This window comes from Aotus nancymaae, unplaced genomic scaffold (genome assembly GCF_030222135.1).
Source record: "Aotus nancymaae isolate 86718 unplaced genomic scaffold, 86718_ANA_hifiasm-v0.15.2.pri h1tg000022l_1, whole genome shotgun sequence".
Lineage (NCBI taxonomy): Eukaryota > Metazoa > Chordata > Mammalia > Primates > Aotidae > Aotus > Aotus nancymaae.
In genome coordinates, this window is record NW_026988435.1 from 4,949,738 (window position 1) to 4,965,068 (window position 15,331).

Below are 15,331 nucleotides of genomic sequence, written 5' to 3' on the forward strand. Positions count from 1 at the left end.
TCGTCATGACAAGCATAAGAGTTAAATATTATAAACCACAATTTACAAGTAACAGTTGGGAACCAGCCCAACCCTGTGCATGGGTGCCCCGTGTCCAGTGACGAGGGAGTGAGAAAAGAAAGACAAAGACACAAGAATAGAATTTTAAATTATGTGTCCAGGGGTCCAACGCACTCTCCCGGGGTGATTCACATTGGCTTTCAGCTCTGGGCTCCAAGGGCTTTATTAGGTAAATTACCTTGTTAATCTTGCAGGCTGTGGGGATGGGGTTGAGGAGGAAGCTATAGCCAGAGGAAAAGCATGTGTCTGCAGCATTCGATAGCATACCTGGTTCTCCTAAGAAATGCTAACTAAGGACACTGAGACTTTACCACCCATTGTCTATCCAGGTGTTTTGGCAAGAGAGGTGCAGCAGGTAAGGCTCCATAAGGTCTGACCACACACAATGCATCAAAGGGCTTTTATCTCCAGAGCATTGTGGACACAGAGCAATCAGAATTGCTCCATGTTCTGAGGACATAGGCAGAGGCTGTGGCGTTCCAGTGTCTCTGCCCTGCAAGGCTTTCCGCCTTACTAGCACCCATCTGCGAAGACCCTCCCGCGTCATATGAGCAGAGGTTGTATTTCCTTCCCAGAGTTTTTTGCATAAGCTACCTTTACGAGATCCTTTCACAAACTCAATGTTGGGAAGAGTCTTGGGAGGAAAGCCGTTTTTCTTTTCCGCTCTGCAGCCACACCGCAGTGCTCCGCGGTTACAGGGCGCTCTCGGATGGTCTTCACCATAGGCCTCCTGTTACCATTTGATCTCTGCTTTTATTTTACTGCGCCATAGTTTGGATATGATCCGCGGCACAAATCTCAGTGTATAAAAAGCAAAGCAAGCTTGGAATCATTTATCTATCAGTAACACAGGTCTGCCCCTGGCCATCTCTTCCCGTGTCTCCTCCCTTCTTTTTAGCTAAGGGGGTGAAAGTGATCATGGCTTGTGTCTTTGGTTGTCTCTCTGACATTTTCTGCTGCATCTGTACAATAAAAACAGACGGAATAAACAGACGCCTGTTAAAACAAAATTAGCAGTTGTGGATCCTCCAAGAGTTTTAACCCACTTGATAGGATTCAGGCTTGAAAGCTCATCTGACGCTCCTTCCAATATATCAGCTGCAGGTAAAACATTTAAATGAGCCTGTGAAGCCAGAAAAATTTGTTCCTTTAATTTGGCAATGTCCAATGTTAAATTGTCCTCATTCCCAAGTGTTTCCTTACTTGTTCCCAATGATGTTCATTAGAATTATAAGTATGAGGGGTAATAAAATAATCAGATGTGTTCCAATCACAATTCAATTGTAATATGTGTTCTAAGCTCATCATTTGATCTCCCATCCAAATTGCAGTCTGTCGAAGATCGTTAATTTGATCTGCCAATTTTTGATCAATTCTTGTTTGAGAATTCCAAAGCCTAGAAGAATTTTTCTGCCAAACATCCACATAGTGGCCAGTTTGAACTGAGGTGTGCAGAGCTACTCCTGTAGCTGCAGGGTAGTTGTCACATCTTTAATTCCCATGATTGCAACAATCAGTGTAAATAGGAATCTTTTTGATCGATTTAAGACTCCTTTTAGTACCTCTGTGATAATATGTGATGAAGGAGAGGCTTCCCATGGTCGGTTAAGACTTACTGGAACACACTCCTTCTCTGGCTCTTACTAGCAAAATACTATTTTCAAGATTAAATGTTGAATCAATGCAAGTAAACAATTTACAATTTTCACAGGTAAGGGTTTGAGTATCAGGTCTAATGCTTAGTGCCTTTTGTACATCCATCCCTAATGAATAGCTATAGTGTAGGGATATTGTCTGTACATCCATACAGACAATATCTTTTTGTACGTCCATCCCTAATGTGGATGGATGTACAAACAGCATTTGTAAAATAGATCTCTTCAAAAGACACTAAAAATACAGACAATATCTTTTTGTACATCCATCCCTAATGTGGATGTACATTATTAAAAAATAAAAATATTTTTCTGTACATCCACCCCTAATGAATAGCTATAGTGTAGGGATATTGTCTGCATGCCCCTCTCCATTAACAAGTGGTGTCTAAAAAGTATCAATTGCTTTCTGATCTTACCGATGAAGTCTGAATTTTTGTCCAGCTGGTAAATTATAGTGAGATAATTTTAGACCGTATCAACTTACAACCTGATTTAACTAAACAAAAATCTTTCTAGTCTGTTGCTTTGTGTAAAGGGCACTTTGTGAGAACCAATGACTTTTTGTTATCAAATTATTATTAATGTGGGCAAAGCAAAATGTTTTATGTAGCTGTCCATATGTTTTGTGACTATCTTTATAAATTGTTTAGTTCAATACTTTTGGTTCAAGATAAATCAAGTATGCCTTAAAATATCCATTTAAATACAAATTTAAAAATAAACACCCTGTATCTGGCTCCAAAGTTGTCATCATCATTGCACTGATGATTAATAGACAAAATATGTAAGCTTATATTTAAATATAAACTTTTTATGTCATTATAAGTTAAAATCATATACAAATGGGTGAAGTTACAGAGGAAGGGGTGTGATAGCTTTCCTTCATCCAGCACTCTTAATAAAGTGTGTAGAAAAAGCAGCTTGTAAGACTTAAGTGATATGACAGTCAACTCCAAACATGACAACCCATGGTAGTTTTCCACAGTTGATTTAGCAATTATCCTTCTGTAAAATTGACTTGTAATCAGGTTCTCAAATATAAGTGAAACTAAAAAAGTCATCTACACCATTTTTCCTCCCTCAGCATATGTTAGAGTTGAGTGGCAAAGGCATTTTTCCAAGTGATAAAAAATCTTTTTCCTAAATATGTGGGTACCCCTCACCCATCACATATTTGTGCATAAAGTATGCTGTTTACTACATTATTTTTTATAATTTTATTTTTTCTATTTGTCTGACTATAAAGTGCTTATTATTTAGACTTATTCCAGTTCCTTACGGGTATTTTATTGTTTTTTGAAATGTTTCTTTCTCTATATATGTATTTTTTTATCTAATTGGCTTAGTTATAAACTCTATGTCCATAAAATTCTGTAAAATATACCTACTGTATTTTGTAAAGGCGAAGTATGTGATTTAGTAAGACAGACTCAGAAGTTATCAATCCATAGAAATTCCAAACTGAAGATGGCTTCCTTCTTGGGATTTAATTATTTCCATTGACATACTGGGTGACGTAATAGGAAGTGATTATTGTTTAGAACCTTTTAAGTTATTCAGAGCTAAGAAAAATTCATACAAGAGCATTTAAATATATTTAGGAAAAATGATTCAGTAGAATCTGTGTACAGAGAATTGAATGAACTTATATTGCAGGTTAAAGAGAAACTGTTAGCTAATAAATTTCTATTATTTAAACTCTTACAAAGCCAGTAAAATAGTTAAATGCAAATAGTTAAATGCTTATTTTACACAAGATAAAAGTGGCAGATAATTTAGTTGAGTTACTCAAGATAACACAAAACATGTTGGCATTTTACAAACTCTCTCTGATTCTAAAAACTACCTTGCCACATCTACATTTTTCCTTTTCTACTCTGACCTATTGCCTTTCTACTACTAAAAAAGAATAAGAAACATCATGTCATCTAAATGAATTAAATAAATCAGTGCATTTTTTGAGCAAACAAAACAAAATGCATACTTATATATTTACATGTATGCTGTATGTATATCCACTCATATGTTTGCATGTACATATACATACATTTACAGGATATGGAAATATACACATAAGCATATATATATTAGACACAAAGTCTGAACATAAAGCGGCAGTTTACATCTACATAGACAACGGAACTTTGTCTCACTCTCCTTTGGTAAGCAGAATTGTGTAAAATAAATAGGACCTACAGATGATGAAAGAAACTATCTTCCATGGTTCTTGTGTGTTTGTTTGCCTTCAATGTGCATTAACATAGAATGCTGATATCTGAAAACTGTGCTATTTTACTGTTATCTACCAGAAAGTTAAGAACAGGGTGTTTTTTTTTCTTTCAATCACATATTGTGAACTATCCAGAGAAATCACTGGAAACTGCAAAGAAACCACTGAAATCCTTACTCTGCTACTACAGACCTTGTATATTTGTAACACTAAAAGATATTCCAACATTGATATGAACCTAGACATTTGTTTGAGTCTTGTTTATTTCATAGTCAGTCTTTAGATTATACATAATATAATAGTTCAGTGTGTAGGCTCTGGAGCCAGATTGCCTGGGTTTGAAGACAAGCTTAGTCATTTACTAGTGGTGTAATACAGGGAGTTGGCAGCCTCACTACACTGCAGCTTCTGAACTGGTAGCATGAGCATAACAGAAGGAATTATTTCATGTGCCGTTCTTACAAGGATGTAAGGAGTTAATATATGACAAACATGTAGAACAGAACATGGAAAATATGTCCAAGAATATTAGGATATCTGTAGAATATATGTAGAGTGTAATGACTAATTATAAAAGAAACATACCTGGGTCTACCACACAGGTTATGAAATTAATTGTAACTTATATCTTGGCAAACTCCCATGTTCTTGACCAATCCCAATCACTTTCTTTCTTTGAAAAACTCATCAGTATTCTGAGTATTGTGTTTAGCATTTGATTGTTTTTCCATATACTTTTATCACACATGTGTATCCATCACATGGAATACATAGACAATATATTGTATAATTGAACATACTTTTGAAATTTCATACATAGACTTATACAGTATGTGCAAGGCAAATCTACTTGTTTTGGGAAAGCTCTATTATCTATGGAAACCTCTGGAAGTCTGGTTTTGACTTTGACCACCAAAAAGGGAAGTTGGCTAACTATCTACCTGAGTAATAATTTTAAACACTCTGCTTAAACTCCAAAGCTCACCTGATAACACACCAGATCTGGTTGTTCACTGATGGCTGTACTTAGCCTGGGTTCTCCAGAGAAACAAAAATAATTTATATATGTACACATGTACACACACACACGTGTGTGTGCACGCAAGAGAGAGAGAGCAAGAAGGGAGGGGGGAGATTACTTTAAAGAATTGGTTCATGAAATTACATATGCTAGAGTCCCAAGATCTGCAGTTGGCAAGCTGAAAACTCAGGAGTAAGTTTTCAATAGTGTAAGTTCTAGTTCAAGTTTGAGTCAGAGTCCAAAAGTAGCAGGAGAATGATGTCCATACTCAAAGACAGTCAGGCGGAGAAAGACAATTTTCTCTTTATCTTTTTGTTCTATTTTGGCCTTAAACAGTTTGGATGAGGTCCACCTACAATGGGGAGGGCAAGCTGCTTTACTTACTTTACCAAATCAAATGTTAATCTCACACTTCCCAAGCACTCCCAGAACAATGTTATCCAAATATCTGGGCACCTCTTGACAGAGGCAAGTTGACATGTAAAACTAAAAATCACAATAGTTTGCACACTGGCTTCTTTCATTTTGCCATCTGTGTATTTTATCTGTCAGCCTGTCAACTTTCCTTCATTTTTAAAATTTATTCAATCATTTGCTATATTACTATGCATTTATGAATATTTATTATACACTTTGAGTTATAATCCAATACTAAATTATGTATTTTGCTGCTCAAATTTTTCTATCTTTGACCACTGATAACTCTTTCATAATCTTGAAAAGTAGCTACTAATAAACATAAGTGAATTTAGCAAAGTGTTAAGAATACAATAACAGCATAAAAAATCAAAACTATTCCTTTCTATTAACAATGAATAATCCAAAAAAGTAATTTAAAAAATTAATCAACAATAATGTCAAAAAAATTAAAAACAATTTGGGATAAACCTAACAATATTTTTTTAAACTTAATCACTGAGAACTGTAAAACATGGTTGACAAATTAAAGAAAGCTGAAATATATAGACATATTATGTTCAAGGACTAGAAAGAAAAAATTATTATAGCAATTTCATTTAAATTCATTTGCAGATCCAGGGTAATTCCAATAAGAATCTTAATAGGCTTTTCTGGGGGGTAGATTTTGAAAAGATAGTTGTAAAATGTATATGAACTTGAAAAATCTGAAATAACCAAGACAATTTTAGAAATAGCATAATAGGAAGATTAGCTTTATCTAAGTTAAGAGTTATCATAAATTTATAGAAACCAAGATATTATTTTAATAGCATAAAGCTAGACATGGGTATAGCAATAGAACAGAAATGAGAGTCTAGAGATAAACCCACATTTAATGGTAAGCAGTTTTTAACAAAGTAATACCATTGCTAAAGGATATGGGTTTTCCCCAGAAACAGTGCTAAAATTAAAAAATATTTACATAAAAAGTACCTTAATCTTCAACTATCCTCAAATTGTAAATCTAGATAAGAAATTTATAGATAATATAAAACACTGCAGAACTTTCAGAAGAAATATTAGGAAGGCTGGGCACGGTAGCTGATATCTTTAATCTCAGCACTTTGGGAAGCCAAGGCAGGAGGATCACCTAAGGTAAGGAGTTTAAGACCAGCCTGGCCAACATGGCAAAACCCCATCTTTACTAACAATACAAAAATTAGCTGGACATGGTGGTGTGTGCCTGTAATCCCAGCTACTTGGGAGGTTGAGGCAGGAGAATTGCTTGAACCAAGGGGACAGAGGTTGCAGTGAGCCCACATCACACCACTGCACTCTAGCAGCATGGGAGACAGAGTGAGATTCCATATCAAAAAAAAAATTAAAAAAAAAAGAAACAAAATAAAAAGAAAGGAGAGGAAGCTTTTGTATTTTTGGATACATGAGAATTTATTAGAACAAAAATTCAAAAATTATAAAAGTAAATATTGGTAACCTGGGCTTCATCACTATTATAATCCTCCTTATCAAGAGACACCGTAAAAGAGAATGTTAGCCATATATTAGAAGATATCTTTGGGAATCATGTATTATTGATAAAGGCATTTTATCCAGAACTAAAAAGAATCCCTTAATAAATTTGTAACAAGAAAATCAGTAATCCAATAAAAAGGGCACACACATTTGAAAGTAATTTCACAGAAGACGTGACTAATAAAAATATGTAAATGTTGTTTGTTATTAGAAAATTGCAAGTTAAATATACTTTGTCATATCGGTACACACTCAATAGAATATCTTTATTTGAAAAGACAAACAAGGAGGGGGTGTGCAATGTAGACTCTTATGCATTGCCAATGGGAAAGTAAATAGTGCTGTCAAATTGAAAGCAGTTGGCGAGTTTTTCCTAAAGTTAAATATATCTTTAACATATGACTAAGTTATATTTTTAGGCTTCTACTCTGAAGTAAAATGTATCTATAAACACTCTGGTACTTGGATATTCATAGCACTATGTAATAGCCATACAGTATTTGTATTTGCACTTGAATAATTCTATATATATATGAATGTTTATAGCAGCATAAAGGAGTATACAATAGCCAAAGACAAAAAGAATTCAGAAGCTAATCCTCCTCACTCCCACCCCTGTTCCCAGTTAAACATAGGTCTGCTTTTTTTACTATAATTTTATGTCTTCAGGATATTTCCTATCAATGCAATCATGCAATCTTTTAAGTCTGATTTCTACCAGTTACTTGCCATGACAGTTTTGGAGATTGTTAGACATCTGTCTGTATCAGTAATTTGTTTTTTCTTTGCCATGCAAGAGGATGCTGGGTGATACTCCATTCTATGGGTATAGGGAATATTGTTTATTCACCTTATGAGTGCTGAGAGGAAAAGGCACAATATTTAAGGCTAATATGGCAAAATAAAAAATGTTTTAAGTTAATGTTCAAATTCTCCACTATAAGAACAAGAAAAACTAAAAGATGAAAGTAATAAATATTAGTAATCATATTAGTAATCAATAAAACATTAAAAAATAAAGCATAAATAAAATCCTATTGCAATTTTTAAAGAATAATGAAATTGATCTATCCATATTGATTAGAAAAAATACATGAATTACTGTCATCAATAATAAGGAGGATTTATCACTTTAAAACCTACAGATATTAAAATGATAAGAGAATATTATAAATTGTTTTATTCAAGTTTTTCCAAAACCTTCAACTAAATACACAATTTAAACTACCCATAGCTAATAATATACCTGCAAACTAAATTCCTGGCCCAGAAGCCTTTATTACGAAATTCCACTAAACATTTTTGAAGAAAATATAAAATAATTCTACAAAACCTGCTTAGGATATTAGAAGAGACAGGAACACTTCTTAAAGGGCTGAATTACCTCAATATCATAAACAGACAAATTTAAGAAAAATGCTATGAAGTATATTCTTCAAGAATATGTATGAAAAATTTATTCAAACACGAAAAAATCAAATCCAGCAACATATATAAAAACAGAAGATATAAGATGATATAACATGATCCAGTGTTGTTTTCTCAGGAATGCCAGGTTAATTTAGCTATTAAAAAAAGTAATTTATTTGAACATATTAGTAAAAAGATAAAAACATGATCATGAAAAGGCAAATCAATCTATAGAGACAGAGAAAGATCAATTGTTGCCTTGGGAGGGGAAGAACAGGAATGAGGTAATGAAGAGAGTGTGGAGGGGATGAATATGTTCATACTCTTGATTACGATGATGATTTCACAGGTGTACACATATGACCATTTAAATTATGCAATTCATTATGTTAATTATAATTAAATAATATTAAAAAAACAAACAAGGAAAAAGGCAGGAAATCACAACCCAGAGACTGTGAAGAACGTTGTTAAAACTTTGATTTGAAAATTAATCTGTTATACAGAATATGAAAGACACTTATTACTCATTAATAAGAGGATAATCCAACATAATTGAACAAAGACTTTGAACACACATTTTGTCAAAGGCTTTAAGGATGATTTGCAGTTTTGCTTTTGCAGTTAGGGGGCAGTCAGTTGCCTGTAAGTAGGTGACTACCCGGAAACACTGTTCTGCTTATACAAGCTCAAACTCACCACACAGAGAGGCTCCTTGAAGGCGAACCGAGGCTCTTGTGTCAGTCCCAGGTGACAGGACTAACTTGCTAGACTTTCGAGTAAGGCTCTCTTGAAGTGGATCCTCCAGTTCCAAATAATCCTAGGTGATTCAACCTGGAACAAAGATGAATTTCTCCCACTAGTCTTCGTGTACATTTTATAATTGTGTGCCAACTACTAAGGCTGCTGTTTTAAGGCACTAAGGTGAGATTGTTTTTAATCTAGCAATTGAAATTAGAATTCAAGCCAAAAATGGAAAAATCCAAACCACATGGAAAGGCCAAGTGGAGAAAAAAGCCTCTCTGGCTGATATTGCTCCCTCACCTCCCAGGTGATGGCCAGCACTAACTGAGACACACTGCCACTTCCAAGTCAATAACATATGAACTAGAGAAACCAAGTTAATCCTCAGAATTGTGAAAAATAACGAACTCATTATTTTTTGTCCAAGCTACTAAGTTTGTTATACTTTATGATTCAGCAGTAGATAGCTAAAGCACTTCGATTCTGTGTCTTTCACATCTTCTTTGTCACAATGTCTTTATAGAAAAATCATTTTCAGTTTTTCTGATTCCAAACCTTTATGTTGTCTTCTAAAATTAACTCTTTAAAATTTATGTTTTCCATACTCCACACTCTACCATGTTCACATCTAAATGTTTCAAATTTAGTTCCTTCTCAAAGGTGGGTATAATTAATTGCCCCTTTTTTTTCCTGTTGGTGCTTACCAGAGTTGGTATAGTAGAGTGGTTAATAGAGCAAAATCTCAAGATGTATTTCTTGTAACTGATGCCTACTACTAGCTATGTGTCTTTTTTTTTTTTTTTTTTTTTTTGAGATGGAGTTTCACTCTTGTTACCCAGGCTGGAGTGCAATGGCGCGATCTTGGCTCACCGCAACCTCCACCTCCTAGGTTCAGGCAATTCTCCTGCCTCAGCCTCCTGAGTAGCTGGTATTACAGGCACGTGCCACCATGCCCAGCTAATTTTTTGTATTTTTAGTAGAGACGGGGTTTCACTATGTTGACCAGGATGGTCTCGATCTCTTGACCTCATGATCCACCCACCTCGGCCTCCCAAAGTGCTGGGATTACAGGTGTGAGCCACCACGCCCGGCCAGCTATGTGTCTTCTTGTGTGTCAATTTCCTCATATGAAAAATGGGGTTGATAAATGTACCTTTACTCAAAACAATATAGTATAGATAGAATGAGGAAATGTTACATGTATCGTGATTTGAATAATGACTAAAACATTTTAAGATGTTAAAAAAATTATTGATGCTGGTAATCATTCTAAACGTGCTTCCTGGAGCAGATGTTGGAGATGTAAACTGGTAGAATTATCCTTCAAGTATTGGATTTGGATTACAGTATATGGACAAGTAAAATGAATAATAACAATGTAATAAGGGATAAGAGAGAATAATTGGGAATGCTCTTGTCAACTGAAGAATCACAAAGTTTATAGAATTCGAAAGGAGAACTTTATTTCTCAGAAAGAACTGTAGCCTGCAAGCTAGCCATTCCGCTGGCTGGGAAGCGTGGCCTCTAGGAGAAGTCCAGAGCAAGCAAAAGTCCAGGGAGGGAAAGAGAGAACAGGATTTTTTACTGAGTGGGATGGCCAAACATACGTATTTAATAAGCTCTGAGAGGAGTCATGAATATTTATGAAAGAAGAGACATGCACATGCACAATTGAGCTTCATGCCTCCTCGTGGGTCACATGGTCAATAAATGGCAGCTATAGCATGACCCTAGGTTGCAGTTTTCAGCCCTCCTATTATCAAAGGGGAAGCACAGGGCACACATATCCTCACTGTACATCTTCCTCTTTGAGTTGGCCAAAACAGGTCTCAAGGTGATGCTCAGTTTTTATTAATAGTAAGGAATGCATTGTGAAACTAATGAGCCATCACACTGGAACTGCAAAGACAGAGTGGAAGTCGGGTTGCAACCTCAGATGATTGGCTAAAGGTGATAAAGGAATGAGGTGTTCACTTTTTGTTTTGCAGAGCTGGTTTTTGCTTACTCTTTAGGAAAGAATTCTGGTTAAAGGTTAATAAGTAATAAACATAATGAAGCGTGTTCATCCTCTTATCCTGCCATGGCCAGGAACTAGTTTTTAAGGTTTCTCTGGGGCCCCGCTGGCCAAGAGAGATTCTGTTCTGTCAGATGTGGGGCTCGGGAAGCTTAGGATTTTATTTTTAATTCTCACCGTAAGCATAAATGTAATTTATGTATGCTTACAATGAGAATTTATGTATGCTTTTTTTAAAAAAATTTTTTAATTCTCACTGTAAGCATACGTAAATGGTACAGTGTTATCCACGGGTTGCCTAAGAGTATTTAAAAATAAATATTGTAAACTATAGGGCAACTGCTAAAAGACAGACAGAGAGATAGATAGATAGATAGATGAAATCACATAAAATGCTCAAATAAGAAAAGGTAAAAAAAGTGAGCTTAAAAAGAAACAAAGAATAAATGCAACAAATAGGAAACCATTGCAAATATAGCAGATATAAATTCAATTATACAAATGATCTTTACATGTGACTAGTCTAAGCACATCACCTAAAATATGGCAATTGTTAAACTGAATTCAAAAACAGAACCCAACTATATGTTTTCTACAAGAAACTAATTTTAAATATAAAGACTCAAATAGGTTCAGAGTAAAGGATGGAACATATCAACACTACTTAACAGAAAACTAGAGTAGCTACATGAATTTCAAAGCAAATTTAAGAAGAAGAAAAATTATCAGGAAAAAACAGAAGTATTACATAGTGCAATCTGCAAAATGACATAATCCTAAAGTGTATGCACCTAACAGAGAAACACATTTTGAAAATGTTGAAACTAACTTTTTTCAGAACTACCAGTTTTAACATATATTAAATGTGACTCAAATATGATGATTGGAATGGAATCTAATAAAATCGATTCGATGACTTACATTCTGTCTAGAATTTAATGACTTTAAAAACACAAATCAGAAATAAAATACTCATATTTATAGAAACCTAGATACATTCTTCCTCTAGTTAAGTCACATGCATCCAAACCATCCACTGCTATTTGTCAAAAACAACACATAGTTTTTTCATAATCTCCTGTGTAGACTCCACATTTATCAGCCAGGCAAAGTTAAAGTTAGATAGATTATTCATAGAGGTGTCCTTATTGTTATACTTGGAAAGAAGACATTGGAGATAATCACATCATTTTTTTTTTACTTGCTTCTCAATTCAGGATAATTATATTGAACATTGCAATCAAAAGAGACAAAGAATAAATTCTTTCTCCCTAAAGCAATGACAGTCAAATAGTGAGTAAACAGTTTGCCTAATGAGACAGTTATGACACTCAACGATTCTCTAACATCAAGGTTATTTGGGCTTTTGAATAGTACTTCACAATCTCTTCATGCAGTGAAGTGTGGGGCCATAAAGCATTACAAAAATTTAATATAATCTCATTATTTTCTTTAAAATATTTTTAAAACATATGTTATTGATGATTTTTTAGGTTTTCATAAGCAACAAATATTTTCCTAACTTAATTTTTAAAAAAAAAAAAATGAAGAAAGCTCTTCCAGCTTAAGAACGAGTACCTTTGCTTTAATTTTTATATTCAAATGGTACTTTGATTTTGCTAGAAGTAGGCAAGTAACAACTGTTCCATCAAATAGTTACTTTTATTTGGAGCTCTCCTACTGGCAATAATCATGATATTATATGCATAATTAATAATAATCATACAGAAGAGTGTATTTTAGCATTATCTGAAGGAGAGAGGCCTATTAAAAGCACACCAACTTAGATACTTTGTTAGGTAAGTCCATGGTGGGAGCTTATTCTTTTGCACTCTGGAAAATATAATAAAATGAAATTTCTAATAAGATAAAATTATAAAACACATAAAAGAATTTAGGAGAGTGTATAAGTACAAGATTATGTAATTTATGTTAAAAAGCCAATAGCTGATGGATAGCAGTCACTAAATAGAGGTAACCAAATATTATACTCACAGGAGTTCAGAGGACGACAGAGATAACGAATAGATCTCAAAGGTCAAGTTATACAGAAATGAGAAAAACGATCCACACAGTATAGAAAAAAAGACAAGGAAATTGACTAAAAGGCTTCAGTGGCACAAATATTTCAGGGCAAGTTCAAGTGGAGAACTTATTTCTGCTTTCAAGTTTCTTTAAAATTCTAGATTGAAATTTAAAAAGCTAGTCCAAATATGCAAATCAACTTGTCTAAAGCAAAAGTCATTGTTTCTGGCCAAATGTGCTTTTCCTATTTACCTTTCTTTCACTGATAATGGCAGTTTAGAAATTTAGATACAGAGTCTCACAATAACCTTTGTCTTCTCAGTTTTCTTTGCCCATTATTTACTAAAGTTAACCATCCAATCAATTTTGGCAAAAATTATTTTTTGTGGGTTTACCTAATCATCTATTTGGGAGAAAAAAATGTTTTGCCCTAATCACCTATTTGGGAGAAATGTTTACCTAATCATCTATTTGGGAGAAAAAAATGTTTTGCCCTAATCACCTATTTGGGAGAAATGTTTACCTAATCATCTATTTGGGAGAAAAAAATGCTTTGCCCTTTGGTTCTAATTGCAATGTCTTGGGACATAAGAGGTCCTCACAAACACTAGTTTATGACTTTAAAAGACTAAGCTTCCTTTGTACCATATGCTTGAATCTTACCCACCATTTCTATTACAACCTCACTATATGCTCTATGTTACCTGGAATCTGTGGTATTACTATTGGCTTTCAATTGACGCGCTTCACCTCTCATCAAAACCTCTAACTGCTAACAGATTAAGCTTTACAAGTACGCCTTGTTCTTTCTCTCTTCCTTTTCCAATTTCTTCTCCCATTTATCCTCCTCCTCCACTTTCTACTTCCCACCATCAGTTACCCTCCATAGCCTAACAAATAACATTTGCATCTCTCTGTCAATCAAGTTATTGTCTACTTTATTATAAAATACTTTAAAAAATAATTCTTTTATTTTAGATTTGAGGGTGCCTGTGCAAGTTTGTTAACTGAGTATATTGAGTGAGGGTGAGGTTTGGGGTGCTACTGATCCTGTCACCCAGGTAGTGAGCATAGTATCCAACAGTGAGTTTTTCAAACTTTGCTCCACTCCCTTCTCCCTCTAGTAGTCCCAGTGTCAACTGTTGCCGTCTTTACGTACATGAGTACAAATATTTGGTTCTCACTTATGAGTGAGAACACACTGTATTTGGGCTTCTGTTCCTGCATTAAGTTGCTTAGGATGATGGCCTCCAACTGCATCCATGTCACTGCAAAGGCCACAAAGAACATGCTATTGTTTCTTTTTTATGGCTGGTTAGTATTCCATTAGATAGACAGACAGACAGACAGACAGACAGACAGACAGACAGACAGACAGATAGATAGATAGATAGATAGATAGATAGATAGAATTTTCTTTCTCCAATCCACCATTGATGGGCACCTAATTTTTTTCTATGTCTTTACTATTCTGAATAGTGCCAGAATGAACATATGAGTTCATGTGTATTTTTAATAGAATATATACATACCTAGTAACGGGATTTTGAGTGAATAGTAGTTTCATCTTAGGTTCTTTGAGGAATGCTCAAACTGCTTTCCACAGTGGCTGAACTAATTTACATTCACACCAGCTGCGTTGGAATGTAAGCATTCCTTTTTCTCTGCAGTCTCTGCATCATCTGTTGTTTTTGACTTTTTAATAATAGCCATTCTGACTTGTGTGAGATGGCATCTCGTTGTGGTTTAAATTTCCATTGTTCTGGTGATTAGTAATAAAGAGCATCTTTTCACATGTTTGTTGGTCACTTGTATGTCCTCTTTTGAGAGTGTCAATTGATGTCTTTTGCCCAGTTTTAATGGGGTTGTTTTCTGCTTGTGCAATTGTTTAAGTTCCTTATAGGTTCTGTATATAAGCATTATTTGTAAATATTGTATCCCATTTTGTAGGTTATCTGATTATTTTGTTGATAGTTTCTTTTGCTGTGTAGAAGCTCCTTAATTAGATACTACTTGTCCATTTTCAGTTTTGTTGCAATTGCTTTTGAGGACTAAGTCGTAAATTCTTTCCCAAGACTGATGTCTAGAATGAGATTCTAGGTTTTCTTCTAGGATTCTTATAGTTTGAAGTTTCACATTTAAGTATTTAATCTATATCAAGAAAATTTTTGTATATAGTGAAAGGTAGGGGTCCAGTTTCATTTTTCTGTGTATGGCTGGCAGGCTATCCCAGCACT